Below are 19353 nucleotides of genomic sequence, written 5' to 3' on the forward strand. Positions count from 1 at the left end.
AACTGCTGCTGCTGTTGGGAACAAAATTTAATATGTAAGTAGATAAGTAACAGATACTCGACTTTAATTAATGGTTATTTAAGACGGATATTAGGGTCAAACAGGACAATTGTAAATATATTATATTCCAAAAATAAACTGAATTGGAAAAGCTTGAGCGGTTTAAAATATATCGCGATTTGTGTTATAACGAGGCAGTCGCCAGCGCATCTGGGATGAGTCACCGTGGCCTACGTGACCGGACGCTCGTAGGCATCAGCGAAACTTCGCGAACATTCTACGAGGACGGCCAATCGACGCGGCCTGCGACGCTTCGCCCCACTCCGACCGCCTCCTGCCGTTCGCTAATAAATACGCCGCGCCGGCCACCGAGCCGGCAGTTCGACTGGGAGCTAGTCCTGTGTCAATCGTTCATTTTCTGCGATTCGGTCGTTCAAGTACTGATTACAGCAACGACTGAGATCTTTTCGGTCGTTCATCAGTCATCAGTCATTTTTTCAGTACTTCGGTACTTCGGTCCAATCAGTCTCTTCGTTCCTCACGAATGTATCGGTATTCGGTACTCAGTCTCAGTCGTCAGTCTCAGTCGTGAATCGGACGATGAGACTCCAAGATGTCTCGATTGCGCACGCTCGTTTCGTATAGTTTCACGTTTCATTATAGGTCGTCCGACGACGCGGGTTCTAAATCGCTGCATTATTGTAATATTTTTCCCGATTGTATGCACTGTTATGATGTAATTACCTATCTTTTTAATTGAGCTTTTATTTTTAAACGTGTTTAATCATTATGTTAAGATTTATAGATACTAAAACCTTATGCATCTCATATACCTACACGTGTTGCCTAAATGAAATATTGGGAAAATATACCTACCTTGTCCATATCTATATATTACTAGCTGATGCCCGCAGCTTCGCCCGCGTGGATTGGTCAGATCCCCTGCAGCATCAGGATTGAGGAGTTGGACTCCAAATTTTTTATGAAACAATGTCGCAAAGTTCCTCTATCGATTAAAAAAGAAATGACGCAAATCGGTTCAGAAATCTCGGAGATTTCGGTGTACATAGGTAGAAAAACACAACTCCCTTTTTGAAAGTCGGTTAAAAAAGTAGCCTATGTTACTCCCTGGTCAATTCTCTACTTGTCTGTGAAAATCGGTTCAGCCGTTCCCAAGATTAGCCTTTTCAAACAGACAGACAGACAGACAGACAGAAAGACAGACAGACAGACAGACAAAAATTTTAAAAACGTGTGATTCAGTTATAGTATCGTTCAAATAACCATATGACCTTAATATACGGTAGTTATTTCGAAATTACAGACAGACACTCCAATTTTATTTATTAGTAATATAGATTATTTATTAGTAATATAGATTAGTATAGATTACTTACTATTACTATTTTACTATGATCTGTAGACCAATCATTTCTTTCAATATTTTTTAGTTTCATTCTTCGTTCTCGGTGGTTCTCGGTTCGTGGCGACTGGTTGAACCGGATCGGTCAAAAACGACTGATTCGTTCATCAGTACTTTTGCGCGACCTCAGTCAAATGACCGAATCGGTCGTGACTGACACAGGACTACTGGGAGCACCGCTCGCCACCAAAGTCGGAACGTGGTCAGACGCTTACGACTGGTGGGTGGTGATACCAGCGAACGAGACAGGAGGTGTTGACGAGACCTCTCGTCAGCTCCGCCGATATCCCCGCTCCCCCCTCGCGTTTCCCTCCGTAGTGCGTAGTCTGCCGGCCGCCGGCGGCCGAGTGTTGTTAGAATAATTAGAACCCGTGTAGGATAGGTACCTAGGTTTAAGATTTAAGACTGTAAGAATCCAATAAACGCCGAAGGGCGTTAGTGTATACCGTTCGTGTTTAATTTACCTTCCCTCAACCCAGTTAGGGACAACTGACAGGAGGTAGGTTCGACCCCTGCTCCTCCATGTACGTAGCGAGGCAAGGCAGGACTCCCCTGAGCTAGCCCGCTACGTTACAGTGTGACAGGGTATAATATAATACTGAGGGAAAACACTTTGGTGAAACTAATTGGCAAGTAACGTGAGTGAAATAGCAGTCTTTTTAATACTATCATTAGAAAACCTGCAAAATTATGACGTTCGAGTGTTTGTAATAAATAAGGAGACCTACGTTCAGCAATAGAGACTCCTGGCAACGAAGACAAATTAGAATCGTGGCAAAATCAAAGTGAGTACTCCACATGTCTTTTCTAAAATGTTGGCATGAAAGAAAGTGAAAAAAGAAGTACCAGTACATTATCCAATAGATTTTATTATAAATATATAATTATAAAAAGTTAGTTTACTATGCCATGGTTTAGGAAAGCTCGCATCTAATGGACTCCTCCAAAAATATTCCTTGAGCCTTAAAAATAATAATTATGCTAATGAAGCTAAATTTCGATTCCAGATTAAAACTTAAACGTGACGAAAAATCAAAAAACGACCAGGCAGTCGTATATTACCTCTGAGCCGCAACTCCCAGTCATGGGACCTTCTGAAGATGAAAATATAATAATAGAGGCACATCAAACGTGACGTTATTAAGCAGTTCCGTGACCGGGGTGGAGATCGCGCGGCGCGCACGCACACGCGTGTCGAGAATACCGGTCCATTCAGATGCTAACCAGGCTGCTTAGCGGATGCTGCAACACCGCAAAAAACGCCAGAATTTATTTTTTGCTTATATTAACTAAAAACCAATTTTATTTTAAAGATTACATCCATCCATACTAATATTATAAATGCGAAAGTGTGTCTGTCTGTCTGTCTGCTAGCTTTTCATGGACATAGTTTAACCGATTTTGATGAAAGGTAGAGCGTTAGCTTACATCCTGGGGAAGGACATGTGCTACTTTTAATCCCGGAAAATCAAAGAGTACGCACGGGATTCTAAAAAGCCCGTCTGTTTAACCGTTTTATATGAAAGGTACCTCGGTAGCCTTGCATACCGGAAATTGATATAGGCAACTTTTTACTCCAGAAAATCAAAGAGTTCCCACGAGATTCAAAAAAAATCTAGTTAAATATAAAAATATTAAAAAACATGTTTAGAATAGTTTTTTAATCTCTAATATGTTCAAAATACTTTGGACGCTGGCTTGAGTTACAGAACATTTTAGTTTTACCGTGGCTACATTTATTGTTAAGTTACAAACTGAGCTTTCCAATGCCACAGACCTATTTACATAGAATACTGATCGGATTTTAGTTGAAATTATACATTCGTCGAAGTTGCCAACCGTACTGTAGCATGTTGCTGGGAAGTAGCTCAGTTTCAAATTTCGATACTAATTTTTGTTTCGCTTCAACAAGTTCGTACATTGGGTAAATATAGCTCCAACCAATGCAATAATAATATTTGCATTTTTTAAAGTTCCAACCGAACTCCGACTTGCGGTTTACATATTGAGATTTTAAATCTTGTTTAACAGTTTCTAAAACTTTACCGCTACGATTTCAAAACATAGGTAACAATATTTATTCATAGATACACAATACTATTTAAATTAAAAACTAGTCTATATATACATTTAATTGTTATAGGAGGGAATAAAGAGAGATAAATATTATTCATTTCTGTAATTAATTCTCCTAAAAGCTCTAATAGTCGGTAATTTAGTATAATTTTAATATTGGAGCTTGGCGCCTGACTAAAATTGTAAATAGGGCACCTATTTACTATTTTAGTCAGTATTTGTAGTCATTGGGTAGGTACATATCTATTAATAAACGAGTGGAGTTCGTAACGTATAACTTCAAATGTTAGCTGTATATTGTAGTCAAACGTACAAACATACATTTTACAAAAGTAGGAATTTCCTTTCTTCCTTCATACTCTCTATAGGAAATACATGTCTGTCTCTGAGTTGTGTTTTTCATCGTTGAGGTTTGTGAACCTTTTACAAAAATAATAATCACATAATTATAGGGGTTTTCTTGGGATAATAATGCGGTGAGCTCCAAGATTTTTCCACTACTACCTACTCTATCTACTAGTAAGGAGGTTTTCGATTGTTAGGTTTTCATTATATTATTATAATTAAATTGAATAATGTAATATTATGTAATTTCATTATATTATTATAATTAATTGATAAATGTAATAAAAATACATTGAATACATAAATATATTTTTAGCTAATACGTCATAACATTACGCAAACTTTTTCCCTTTATTAGTTCAAAAGCATTATAACTGATGTTAGCGATGATAAAAATTGAACTAGTCTGGTACATATGGAAGAAATTATTAGGTCAAATTCGGAGGTCCAAAGTCATCCATCAAGATACTAACTTGTTTGACTATGTAGCATAATCAACTGATATAACATACGGTCGCAACTAGGCCAAATGTTATTTAAATGTTTATAATTTTAAGTATTAAGGGGCCAATCGGATTAATGTGGCTGAAATAAAAATTCCCAGCACTAAACGGAAATTACATATAGTGATATTACGTTTATTCGACACACGTCACGTATAACCAGATGCAAACCATAGATTCTTATATCCAATGTGTTCAATTTCCGCATGTTTTTGTTTGAAATGGGAATTACTGACATGAAACGCTGAATGCTAGACCTCTACGGACTACGTTAATTCTATCACTAAACATCTGATAATAATCGCACTAATATTATAAAGGCGAAAGTTTGTATGTGTGTGTGTGTGTGTGTGTGTGTGTGCGTGTGCGTGTGTGTGTGTGTATGTTTGTTACTCCTTCACGCAAAAACTACTGGACGGATTTGGCTGAAATTTGGAATGGAGATAGATAATATCCTGGATTAGCACATAGGCTACTTTTTATCCCGGAAAATCAAAGACTTCCCACGGGATTTCGAAAAACCTAAATCCACGCGGGCGAAGTCGCGGGCATCGGCTAGTAATCTATATTGCTTGGAGACTCTAGATAAGACGATTATCTACCTAATAGGTAATAGAGTAGTAAATATGATAATTATATAAGTAAGTGGATAGAAATCTATGAACAACAGGATTGTATCTAATAAGTAAAAAATCAAAACTATACCTAGTTAAATTTCATCATTCGCTTTTTACTTTTATTACTACTACTACTACACTTCAGACACTTCGTACAAGCGAACTGATAACCAAATAATTGAGCGGGATAAGGACAACGCTTTACATAATATTATAACAAGGCGTACGCTTACGTTGCGGGCGCAAGGGGAGTCAGTGTCGCTTCTTTACGTACTTGATAGAATTTTTTGCTAGTACTGATAACTAGGTACTAGTGCTTATACACATGTCTGTCATATAATTATAAGTACTAAATTGCTATTAGTAAGGGTACTACAGTAAACAGAACACGTAGAGCATATTATTATGTAACTGTTTGTTAAAAAGTGTAACTAAAGTCATATTTGATATTACACATTGTGTGAATTTGAAGCGTGTTGTTAAACTCAGCATTGGCTCCGTTAATGCGCTAAGGAGAAGGAAAAGTTTAAGGTAAGCGTCTTCTTTCGTGGGACGTGAGCAGCCTACTTATTAGAGTATCCATTTCCTTCATTCCACTGAAGCTTGGTTAGTTAGCTCACACTGCAGATAAACATAACTGGGAAAGAAAGGATACGTATTCATAAGTTCATAGCACAGTGATAATGTAATTTGTGTTGAGCACTATACATTATTAGATGATACTAATGACTTCTTTTGCATAGATTTAGATTTCTTTTCCTAGGAAGACTTTGATTTTCCGGAATCAAAAAAGCCTGTGTCCGTCCCTGGGTCGCAAGCTATCTGTACCAAATTTCATCAAAATTGGTAAAACGGGTGGTCATGTAAATATGGGATTGGCAGATATACAGACAGACACTTTCGGATTTATAATATTAGTGTGGATTATTATTAATTCTTTACGCAGTGAACATCAATATATTTCGACCCAACAATTTTCACCTACTTGGTTTTTACCGGTATATCGTGTGATACTTCCATTTGTGCCATATTTCTCGTTGCTAAGGTCTCATTGGTCAGGGTACTGACTCCTTAAAATAATGGTTTAATTATTTTAGAATAATAATGCGGCGCACTGCCAAATTCTTTGCCACACTATACTGTAGATGTTTCATTAGGTTCCGTCAAACCATCAGTCCAATTGACAACGCGACACGAAATAGACTAGAAATCTAAAACTTGATCCTTCATACATTAGTGTCATGACTCTGAACCAAGGCCCCTTTTGAATACGTAAAAATAATAATAAAGGCACATCAAACGTGACATTATTAGGCAGTTTCGTGACCGGGTGTTGAGATCGTACGGCGCGCACGCACACGCGTGGCCTGAATACCAACCCTTTCGTATGTTAAACCAACTTTGTGACTCCTTCTCGTCACACTGTAGTCATGCGTTTATTATACACAGTGACTAATGCTGAGGTATTTATTCTTCCAACAAAATCACTCAAACTAGCTGACTAGTTGACTAGCTGATGCCTGCGACCTCGTCCACGCAGGTTTAGGTTTTTAAAATCCCTAGGAACACTTTGATTTTCTGGGATAAAAAGTATCTGTGTGTTGCTTATAAATTTTCCTTATTCTGTACTGAAGAATCTCTAGAATTATTTATTTACTTTATCTAGATAGTCTGACGGTTAAACATTAGAACTAAACTGAACACATAAACTTCCTTAGAACCAGTTTAATCCATCATGATCTTAAGTCGGTCGTAAAGCGAGAAACACTTTTATTTGTTGTAAAGAAGAAGCAACGCCCGTAGCGCCTAATCAAGGAGTTGGCCGGAGCTCGCGCCGCTAACGAACAGGTGTACCTATAAATACTTTCCGGGGCGATTGCTTCAGGCTTTAATCAGCGCCGCGGCACCACTTTACCGCTTTTCATTGACTCCCGACTGACCTGTCAGCATCGAGTTAAAGTGACCAAGAATAGCAAGCCCTCAAGCCTCACACGTCACTGCTCTGAGTTAGTTTTCATGTATTCGAGTTAGGCTAATTAGCGTTTCAAACATCACATTCCTAAGCCTCACACACCAGTGGCAGAATTGAGTGTAGGTTTTTAAATCGTGACCATATTATGTGAGTTAAAACTTTATAATGGAGATGTCAAATCACATTTATATGTCCATATTAAAATACAGAATTACCAAGCCATAGACTTATCCTGATGCTCATGTTACGTTAGTTAACCTAGAGTTACACCACAAAATAGTTAATAGTATCTTACAGATCACTGACCTTTAGTAATACGTGTAAACTGGACCTACGATTGCTGAGCTGAAGCAACTTGTGTTTCGCCATTTTGGCACTGAAAGCACGAGTGATCCACTTGTTTTGTTGCTCAGAATTCACTGTCACTGTACGTGGCAGTAAATTGTAAACGAGTTTGACCCCATACATTAAATTTGGCAACCAAATTTGATTGGGTTTGATTTGTTTACCAGTCAGGTCGAGGGAGCACCGCTACCTCTAGTATATGACAACTCTCTGAGCTGCCAGCGTCGATTGGAAACCTACACTCGGGGGAAATGCTGCCAAAGAAAAATCTACGTGTATTTTCGAATCTTTCGCGACTTTGTGTAACTAGAAAATTGTATTAAAATTTATTAATCCCTTGTGGCTCTTGACGATCTATTGAAACAAAATTCATCTAAGAGATTTAAATAAAAAACTTATAATAACTAATACCAGAGATTTTTTTATAAAGATTATTCAAATGAATAGAGAATGTGAAATAATAATACATCATGATTTCGTTGTATCAAACCCGTGTATCTACGACCTTCTATGCCGTAGCACGGTAAGCTGTTTTCAGATTATATTGAATAACATCTACGCACAATGTGTCTTTATGTGAATTTATGAGGTGCGTGTGACATAATCCTTAATAGTGTGTTAAATAAACAGTCAACATAATTTGCCATGCGCTGTTTTATTTGCTGTAACAAGTACTTCGTCTACGGACCTTCTACGACATGTCATACAGTGTCAGATACAGTGTCTTCAAATCGGAGCATATCGTACACGCGTATTATTTGTATTTATGTGGTGCGTAATGCGTATGGCATTAGCACATTATAATTATCTTAAGTAGTGCGTTAAATAATGAACACAATTTACCATAAGCTGATTGTATTGTATTTACTGTACCAAGTCCGTCTGTCTACGACTTTCTACGACGTAGCAGGTTGTAGACAGGCAGTCGTAGGTAGGCAGTTGTAGATAAGCTGCCTTCAAATTAAGGCGCATCCTACTCGCACATTTGTGTCTTCATGACGTTGGAATAGAATATATTTATATTCAAGTAAAATTTTCCAAGTGCTTTTGAATCGTCAAAATAATTTAGATACCACTGGTTCAGAATGCTTTTAGCGCAATAATAGTGCAATAGATGATATCTGCAACTTCATCCACGTAGATTTAGGCGTTTAAAAACCCGTGGGAACTCAAGAATCATTTGGAACCAAACTTTGATTTCTGTGAAGCAAACGTATGCCTATTCCAGTTCCGCGATGCAAGCTATCTCTACGCCAAATCTTTTCGTCAAAATCAACTTAACGGGTAGGCCGTGAAAAGATTACACATAGACACACACTTTTGTATCACTACACATATCATAAATGTGTATGTGTGTTTGTTTGTTGGATTGTCTTTCAATCACATCACAATGGAGCAACGAATTGACGTGATTTTTTTTTTGCATGGGTACAGTTAAAGACCTGGAAAGTGACAAAATCGAAGAGTTCCTACGGGATTTTAAAAACCTAGATCAACGTGGACGAAGTCGCGGGCATTTGCTCGTTTATAATATTATGTATTAAGTATACAGCATTGATTGGAATCTAATTTTTAATAGTGTTTAAATAATTTTGACATTTTAAAATCTATTGTACAAAATCTGTGTTAATAATTTCACTATTCATTAAACTGCATAATATACCTATACCTACATATATGCAGCTAGTTGCTCAGTAAGACACGAGTTGCTAAATTAGGAACGAATGCGACTATTCCCAGCACGTCGTAGGCGCACGCGCTTTGTGCCAAACTTTGACTGGATAGAATTAAAAATGAATGCGGTGGTAGCAAACACTGCTAGGGTTGCTATCCTTAATTACCAAAAACATTAAATTATAATTACTGTTTTGACAAGTACGATCTATTACGCTTTTTAAGTCGTACGAGTCAATGTGTGATTTAAGATACGATGCCAATGTCCCACTCAGTTTTATAAATTGATAGATAGTGTGGTAGATTAACTTTACGATTCAAAAGCAATTTGTAGTAAAGGTTTGTTTGAATAAAACTTTTCAATTTCCATAATATTATGTATAACTTCCCCATTCAGGTTAGCTCGTCATTTTACCTATGAAATCAAAAAAACAAAATCATTACAAACGCTAAGCTTTAAACCAAAGTTTAAATGTTGTAGGTCTTCATGATGTCTATATAATCTTTAATCAAACTAGCCAATTAAGTATAATCTGAACTCCATTAATTCTGTAGGTAGAGTACAGGCATACCAGTGGTTATTAAAAATGCTGATCAGTAAACTCTAACCTTTTCTCCTATTAGGCAAGAACTTCATCTTTCAATTTTATTTTTAGCTTCCCGGAAAATGGCAGCCCTAAGTACATATGCCGCTAGTGTGCCACGAGCAAAATGCACTTCGCCGACTTTTCAATACGTAGTAGACTCCGTAGCTTTTAATTGGGTTCGCGCCACTCCTCACGATTTGTCTCGTGAATTCGCCACAAAAATGAACAACCTCAATGACACTATTGCGGCTAATTAAAATTTCCGATTGCAACCTCACTGCTGGGTCATTACTTGATAAAAAAGGCAGTTTTTTTATAAATTTCATGGAAAAATTAGCAAATCCTTTAGGAAAGTATATACCGCAGTGTACAAATTTGTAACAATTATAATATATGTTTTCATATTATGTTTTCATATCATAATCATCTCAACACATCACTGTTCCACTACGCACGGGCACGGGCCTCCTCTATGAATGAGAAGTGTTTGGGCCAAATAGTCCACCACGCTGGCCGAATATGCATTGGCAGACTCCGTACACCTTTGAGAATATTATTGAAAACTCTCAGGCATGCAGGTTTCCTCAACTTTTTCCTTCACTGTTAATGCAAGTGATATTTAATTGCTTAAAATAGTAATAACTCTGTAAAGTTAGAGGTGCATATTCGGAATCGAACCTTGAATCTCCGAAATAGGAGACCAAATCTTAAACACTGCACTGCAGATGTTGTCGCTTTTATCACAGCTTTTTTCCAAGACGCATGCAGGTCCAACTCGCACTTGGCTGGTCTTTTATCTTCTGTCTTACTCATCACCACGCATGAATTAGACTAATATATATACGCTACGTGTTACATATTATGTGCGTCGTTTGTAAAACGCCATTGCTTTAACTCATACTGAACATCAAACCTGTAATTGAATCAGAGTATCGTACAGATAAATAGAAATTTTTGTTCTATTTCATAAAATTCCTAATTTAAGTATAAGACGTATATCACACTATATATACATTTAAGTAATGCGATGTTTTTGCCTTAATACGTAAAATATGTTGTATAAAACTTCTATGTGGCACAGCTTTTCTTTGCCATATTTTTTAACAGATGTATGTCTCACAACATTAATATACAAAACTCCTCATGCGTTCAAGTTTATCGCATCAAGCAAAAAAGGGTTGCTCGAGCAGTTTTTGTAGAGATAGTAAATCATGTATATTTATGCAATGCTGTTGTCAGGGAAAAATCTATCTATATGGAAAGTGGGTCCCCTATCGGCTGACCGCAACCTTCACGCTAATAACACAGCGTATCTCGTAATGAATACTAATAAATCAGAAGCAATACTAAAGTTTTGAAGTGAATTAATACAAAGTTGTGCAATCTTACGTGCATTGGTATTCAGAGACTACGTTCATATAACGGGGCAACGAAAGATTTTAATGAAAGCCTGCCATCTTATGCTTTACTTGGAGTGGCTAGAACCGGTTGACATAATTTGTATAGCTCTCTTTATGTGTCGAATTTTTCATTACAGAGGATGACGGGATTTTTTAAACTTTTATCTGAAAAGAAATGTTTTATTGATGATTATGGAGGAGTTTTTAGGCTTGTGTTCTATCAAAAGAATGTTTTCAATCTTATTACGTATATATTGTAGATAACGGGTACATGCCACGATTACAATATAATACGTTGTTAAACCACGAAATATGCTTCAAATCGTTAAGCTTCAATAAGTTTTCAATATTGTATATATATTTCATAAAAATAAAAAAAATTATTTGTCTTCATAGTTTTAGAGCAAGTTTCCGGAACCGCCGCGGAACTTATTTTCTGAGAAACAAAATGTGTGTGATGCTGATAGAGTAGTGTTACTATGTACTTACCAATAAGGAAGATTTTTTTCTGTGTACCTACACATAATATTCCCTTTTCCTCTTTTCTCTCCAATTTGGTGGTTGCATCAACTCCATGAGATATCAATCGACGAAAATCATATCCTCGCTTGCAGCAGTCGCAACAGCTGGCTGTTCCTTTAAGTGCTTCTTCTCCCTGCGGCTGACCGCCTCGCGCACCCAGCTCCGCCTAATTATTTGCTCTGCTCATATTTCATTACGAATTGGCTCTCATCTTCGACTAACTAAATTGGATTTCAAATAAATTAATAGGAGTATCTCTTTATGAATATTTAATTCACAAAGAGATACCCGATAATTTTAAAATTGTATTCGCACAGAGATAACTAATAGTTTTTTTTTTTAAATTTTAAAATAGGTTGCTAAAATAGTTGCCGATATTTATTATAAGCTTTATTTACGCCAGAGCAATTTAATTTAATTTTAGTCGTGCAATCAAATAGTTTTGCATGTTCATAAGAGTGAAAGCCAATTAGTAGGACCGATGATAGAGTCACTGACGTGGCTTAAGTGAGAGACACTAATTTTCCCACATGACAAAGAGTTTGGTTGCATTATTTACTTAAGTTGCTACTATTTTTTTATACTGTTATATAATTTTGAATTCAATTGTGAATGTAAATTATGTAATCAGCCCAAGCCACACAATAGATGACGTCATGAGTCTTAAATACTCATGACGTCATCAATTCGATCGACGTGTATTGATGATGTCATACCCATTTTCAAAGCTGTAAAATGTTAGTGGTTGGCGCATGCCGTAAATGCAGCGCAGGCGGCTTGCCTTATGCTATCAGCTAATTTAGCTACGTCATGTAGGTACATTATGCTTACACGGCAGCGATGAAAAATTTTACCGGGCATTAAACTGTATTGGGTAGGAATGAAGGTTCTGTCTACTTAAAACAAAAACGATACCATAATATCCTTCAGAAATGCAACTGGTTAGCGTTTCCGCTCAAGCCTCATTAAATCCGGCTATTTGTTTAGGATCACAATTCAAACATACCTTCACGCCGTCGCTATAACAAATTTTACGCTTTAAATATTTGAGGAGTTCTGGCTTGCCGCTTTTATGATAACAAACAATTTTATTATTAACTCGCTTTGTCAAGCAATTTCAGGCATTCAAAATCTATGAGTACGTAAATAACGCAACTCACTGTTTTAGTGATTAGACTATATATCGTGAGTGATATCCATAATAAGTATTAAATCTGACGGCTGAGCCCACGTTTTAGTCAGGTACCTATACCGGACTAGTTTCGAACCCGTCTGGGGTCCTTTTTCAATGCTCGTGACGTGGCATCAAAAAAACTGTAACCTTTACGGGCTGTAAAACGTAAGGCAAGCTGTAAGGGGAGCTGAGGTGCGGAGGAGGTGGCTTCAGATCATCTCCCGACGGTTTCTGCAAATCTTCATCGCTGACATCGTCAGCGTGCGAAATTAACGGTGTCCTGTTCCAAAGATGTTGACGTTAAACATCGGTTTCACGAGCAGCATCCATCCATTGTTATGACTGAAACAAGTGAGTTCAGCCGTCAGACAATAAAACACAAGGTTTCTTAAAAATTATGCACCAATAATAAATCATTGCCAATGTTTCATTTATGAGAAAGAAATATACAGGAGATTATGTGAAATTATAAATGGTATTGATTTTGCCACCGCGGCGGTACGTATTCGTTAATATTAACCAATCAAAAGTCAGATGTCTGTTCACAGTTGCAGTGCACGTTGAGGAAGGAAATTTTCATTGCAAATTCTGTCATCGTGCCACATACCGAGGAGCTGCTACACAAACACTCGCGTTATGGATGTCAAACTTAAACGAACCGAAATCGACCCCCGTGTTTTCGAATAGAAGCCACTTTTGATAAAGCAGGGCTGTCAATCGCTTAAAAATAAGCGCTACAGTAGTCAAATACTCAGCATTATGCTGAGGCAGAGCCCTTTTAGCTCACACACATTATTCTTTGTATTTTTAACCCCCGACCCAAAAAGAGGGGTGTTATAAGTTTGACGTGTGTATCTGTGTATCTGTGTGTCTGTGTATCTGTGTATCTGTGTATCTGTGTATCTGTGAATCTGTGTATCTGTCTGTGGCATCGTAGCGCCTAAACGAATGAACCGATTTTAATTTAGTTTTTTTTGTTTGAAAGGTGGCTTGATCGAGAGTGTTCTTAGCTATAATCTAAAAAAATTGGTTCAGCCGTTTAAGAGTTATCAGCTCTTTTCTAGTTTTCTTGTAGAAAAGAAGGTTAGATAACCGTTAGGTTCATAATATTATTATGTCAATAGACAAATGTCAAGCTGTCAAGATGGACGTTGCCTAAATACATAATTATTTATTTGAAAATGATGTTTTGGAAAACTCAGATACTTTGGATCGTCGGGGGTGTTATAAATTTTTAATTTACACTTGTCTAGTTTCAAGTTTAGTTTTTATTTGGCCTTAATATCAATTATATTTTCTTTTATTCTTTTGTTGAGCTAAATAAACTTTTACTTATTTATTTAAAAAGATCGTCATCCTTCAGATGAAATACAAAGGTAGAGGGAAAGAGGAGTGGAGGTTTTTAGTCTAGTCCACGTTGGGCAGCAACTCCAATGGAGTCAGACATGCAAGAAACACCGAGGTATCCTTGAGGATGTTCAGCCTTCCAAAATGAAAAAAGGGTCGTTATTCGCCTGAATATAAAATTACAAAACCATAAGTTATCTACACTTGCAATAGTTGTGAAATTCCTTCAACCTTATGTATACTTTTTAATAAAATAATGTATATGAAAAAATAGCGAGCAGCAAACGAGCAGACGGGTCACTTGATGTTAAGTGATAACCGCCGCCCAAGAACATACTATAATATCACACTAATATTATAAAGCCGAAAGTTTGTATGTGTGTGTGTGTGTGTGTGTGTGTGTGTGTATGTTTGTTACTCCTTCACGCAAAAACTACCAGAGGGATTTGGCTGAAATTTGGAATGGAAATATATAATATCCTGGATTAGCACATAGGCTACTTTTTATCCCGGAAAATCAAAGAGTTTCCACGGGATTTCGAAAAACCTAAATCCACGCGGGCGAAGCCGCGAGCATCGGCTAGTACTATAATAAAAGAAAAAAACTTCTTAGTAAAAGAATTCTTCGTAAAATATTAAATTGTTTGTTTGTAATCGATAAACTTTGAAACTGCTGAACCGATATTAATAAATATTTCACCATTAGAAAGCTATTTTATTCAGAAACTAGCCGATGCCCGCGACTTCGCCCGCGTGGATTTAGGTTTTTTGAAATCCCGTGGGAACTCTTTAATTTTCCGGGATAAAAAGTAGCCTATGTGCTAATCCAAGATATTATCTATCTCCATTCCAAATTTCAGCCAAATCTGTCCAGTAGTTTTTGCGTGAAGGAGTAACAAACATACACACAGACACACACACACACAGACACACACACACACACACATACAAACTTTCGCCTTTATAATATTAGTGTGATAACATAAGCTATAAATTACATATGATCCACGAAAGAAGTCGCGGAAAAAAAACTCATTTTTTGTACTATACACTATTCTTTTTTACTATATACTTTTTTTACTACATATGTACTATAAATTTTTCAAACTCGTCGATTAGATAAGAAATTCCTAAAGCATAATGATTGAGGGGGCAAAATATAGTTTTTTTAAACTAAATTTGTGTATTAAGTTAAATAAGAACAGGCTTAGTAGAAGCAACTGGAAGAGATTAGAATTAAAAACGAAAGTAAAATACTAAACTAAATATCACACTAATATTATAAAGGAGAAAGTTTGTATGTGTGTGTGTGTGTGTGTGTGCGTGCGTGTGCGTGTGTGTGTATGTTTGTTACTCCTTCACGCAAAAACTACTGGACGGATTGGGCTGAAATTTAGAATGGAGATAGATTATACCCTGGATTAGCACATAGGCTACTTTTTATCCCGGAAAATCAAAGAGTTCCCACGGGAATTCAAAAAAACCTACATCCACGCGAACGAAGTCGCGGGCATCAGCTAGTAACTAAATAAAACTGTTTAAATACTTACGGTAAAAGTTACAACCCTAAAAACACATCTCGGGCTCGCCGTAACGAACCACACGGAACACGTGTTCTAAGAGCAAGGAACTAGTGATCCATGCGGTTGCGAAATACGTAAACGCCACACTTCCGATAAAATAATTTTGAAGCATTAAGAAAACCACATAACTTATTAATCGTAGTCCGTCATTGTTAAATCCATACTTCCACACTAATATTATAAATGCGAAAATTTATCTGTCTGTCTGTCGCCTTTTTAGAGCCCATTCGCTTACCCAATTTTGTCAGTTTGCTACATAGATATCCTGAATCCCAGAAACGGATATATGGTACATCCTCTAATTCCTAAGAGAGTTCCCAAAAAGTGATTTTTAAATACCTTATATAAAGTTGCGTATATTATCTAGTTTAAACGAAATTTCTTGTTCAAATCTAAAAACTATAAACTTTTGAGCAGTTTAACAATGCAAATAAATGAAATTGAAATTAACGTTAGCTCTGATAAATAAAAATAAAAGCTTTTGTTCATTTAATAGATAATATCAAATACAAAAGAAACAGAAAAAAACATTCAAGAAGTATCTAAACATAAAGGCTGTAGTCGTGGAAGATAGGAAGGACATATTGAACGAGTCATCGATGCGACAACAATTTGCCGGTCTGGTCGGTACCAGTGCCGCTATGCAAATGTCCGCGCTCCATTTTGCTCTGGGCCGAAGGCTGGGAAGAGCGTCGCGGCTCGAGGGGGAAGGGAGTCCTGCATACCGGATGTTCCGCTGTCGTCGCAGGAAATTGAGAGCGCTGCATAAATCCTCATCCTACAAACCAAATTTGATTCGCCCTAATCCGGATATTGATACGAAACAAACACCGCAGGCGGATATTTTAATCACGCTGTCCCAGAATCCTTTACCTTTTTTAAGATTCGAAAACGTCAGTAACTTTCCCTTCGTAAGTAAATATGTTTTCACAAAATTCTTGCGGAGACCACGTAAAGCGCGTCGAATGCCAGTAGGGTGAAATATTGTTGGGAAAATTGAATACGTGCAGGTATTCGCAGTCACTTCAGTATCCTTTAGATGTTTCACTACAAACACTTTCTCCTCTCCTTGGTGACGGATATTGCCTACGAAAAACACCTACGTAAAATACGTTTAGTTACAATTTCACAGAGTATTTAAATAGATAAACATAAGCATTTGCAATTACGATTTCTGTTTACTTTTGTAATAAACTGTATTTGATCAGAAATTCCAATATGAAAATTGCTTAGCGGCTTTCTCCACCTGTTCACTGTGATTAAACAGCTTTCCCCGCAAACAGTCGGAAGGCGGTGCGACGCGTCGTCAAATGTAAATGTTTTCAAAGAAAACCTTTTGCGGCAGACCCAAAGAAAAATTTGGACGTTAGAGATGTTCAATGTTTACATCTACACGTCTTCAGTTGATAACGAATAAACATCGATGCTTCTGAATAAATGATTTATTTACAAGCAAGACGGATTTAAAGTTTGCTGTAACGAATGGTAGAATGATAGAGGTAGTTATCAAAAGAAACTTTATGTGCCTATTTCCGTAATGGTTTTGCAACTTTTTTATAAAAGTTCATTAGTTTCTTGTAGTTACTTTAGCAACTATAAAGTTTGCTTTGCGTTCATTGAAAATTAATGTAATTGGATATTATACTACTCTACACTCTTTTTCCCATTTAATAATTCAAAAACTTACAAATTCATTCCCTCGAAATTTAAATGTGCCTGTCAACATATTAAAATCGTTAGCATATTTTAACTCAAAACTTTCAGTGTGCTTATCGTAGTATTTATAGAATTAGCCCCAAGAGGATATCCAAGTACCTATTATTACTAATGCATTAGGGTTTATTAGGTATAGTTGTATATACATAACCTACCAAACCCAGCAAATTCTAACTGCTCCAAGTGATTTTATCGGCACGGAATAGAACTAGCTACGAGCTAGGGGGTACATTAAATTCAATAACACGAGTTAGAGAGTTCGACGCTCGCACCGACCGTCCTCAAATAAGTAAAGAAGAAAAACTTTCGAAAAACTCCGCTCAACTTGTACTGTTGTATGTATAAATTTTTGCGAAGCAAACTAATATAAGTATGTATTGTATCAATGGAAAGACATACCTTTTTATTTCCTTAACTTTTACGATGTCTGTTGATATTATAGTAATCCAAATCTTTCACACAAGCAAAACATTGCTTTTTGTGATTTGTTTATTAAGACCTTTATATATATACTCGTAATATGTCTACTATTACTTTTTTTAATATTTAACAATAACAAAGTTGTCTCTTAACATATTACTTACCCAGTAAAAAGCAAACAGTAATATAAATCCAGTCATTTTGAATATTTTAAACCCATCGTAATGCGAATACGAAGTCTTCAAAAACATCAGAGCAAGTTCCAAGCTACTACACTAAAACACAATATGCCTAATTTCATGATTCGCAGTCAACGGGAAGTATTCTATAGGTTTTCTTGACAGACACGACGAACGGACAGACAGACAGATATAGATACAGACAACAAAGTGATCCTATAAGGGTTCCATTTTTCCTTTTGAGGTACGGAACCCTAAAAATACAAAAAAAAAATACAAAATATTTATTTCGGTAAAATAATTTCACATAGAACCTAGAAATTCAAAGGAATAAATAAACAATTCACAGGAATTTGTAAAAGTGTATTTGAAAAAAGGAGACTATGACTTTATAAGCGGTTAGTTATCTAAAATGTCCAATAGTAATTAATATATTATTAAGATGTATGCACACGAGCAATCCCGGTGACTCTCATACAAAGGCTTAATCGTAATTTGGAAGAAGAAATTGTTGCATATAACGATTGCTTGTATGTGCAAGCCCTTAAGCGCCTTGGGTTCCAACAGTTTACTTGTTAGGACATTGGCAACTCTTCTCACTCAAGTGCCTAGAACTAAACTTGTATTTCCTAGTTTACCCTCTAATTTGCGCTCACACGCGTTGTTAGATATCTACTTTCTACTAAGTTTATAATTTCTAGTTAAGTAAAACCTTAGCTTATTGGTATCGATGAGTTTAAACTTTTTAAACAAAACTGGTCCGTTATTTCTTTGAATATACATATAATGACCGACACCATTATACTAACATTTTATAACGTTAAATCGATCCGGCATGTTGGCCTTTCAACAATATTTGCTCAGTTTAGCTATTCAATAAATCATTATCAAAAATGAGCAAATATTGTTTTAAGTTTTTAACAATTGGCAAAAATTCTCTTGGCAAAAGTTTTTAAATTGCGTGGAACAGCCATGCGTCTTTAATAAAAAACAAAACGAAATAAGGTCAGTTATTATAATGTATATGGCAAACATCTAGGCTGAATTCTTTTATTGTAATACGGTGTAAACAACCAACTTTAAATTCGTAGCATCACAGACGCGTAGTACCTACTCAAAGACACCCGAGGACGAGCAAGTTCCGAGTGTCGTTATGATTCACAGTGAAGAGTGAGGGAGGTCGCCGCGTTTTGTCCATTATTATGCACCGCGAGTCCGACAGTTCACTTGTTAGGACTTTCCTAACTCCACCAGTTCCAGACTAGACTTCTAGCACTTATGACTGAACTGGGAAGTATTGCTTAGTTTATTCTCTAATTATATCTCACATACGAACACTTGTAGTTATAAAATACAAAATGTATATAACATAATCAAATAGTTTTTGAAGATTCATAGTCAGGGATCGGAGAGAAATCCGAAAGGTTGATTCAAACCCTACGCATCGCACTATGATGTTATGAACTAGAA

At 36.5% G+C, this 19353-nt stretch overlaps 1 long non-coding RNA gene across 1 annotated transcript; it reads right to left on the reverse strand.

Moving 5' to 3' along the window:
* Positions 1–1456: 1456 nt before the first annotated feature.
* On the reverse strand, positions 1457–18606 carry LOC123877554. Its single transcript, XR_006798613.1, has 3 exons — positions 18596–18606; positions 7489–7491; positions 1457–1590 (listed from the first exon to the last, which is right to left on the reverse strand). It is a non-coding gene; the product is annotated as an uncharacterized LOC123877554 (long non-coding RNA).
* Positions 18607–19353: the final 747 nt, after the last annotated feature.

Source organism: Maniola jurtina, chromosome 2 (genome assembly GCF_905333055.1).
Source record: "Maniola jurtina chromosome 2, ilManJurt1.1, whole genome shotgun sequence".
Lineage (NCBI taxonomy): Eukaryota > Metazoa > Arthropoda > Insecta > Lepidoptera > Nymphalidae > Maniola > Maniola jurtina.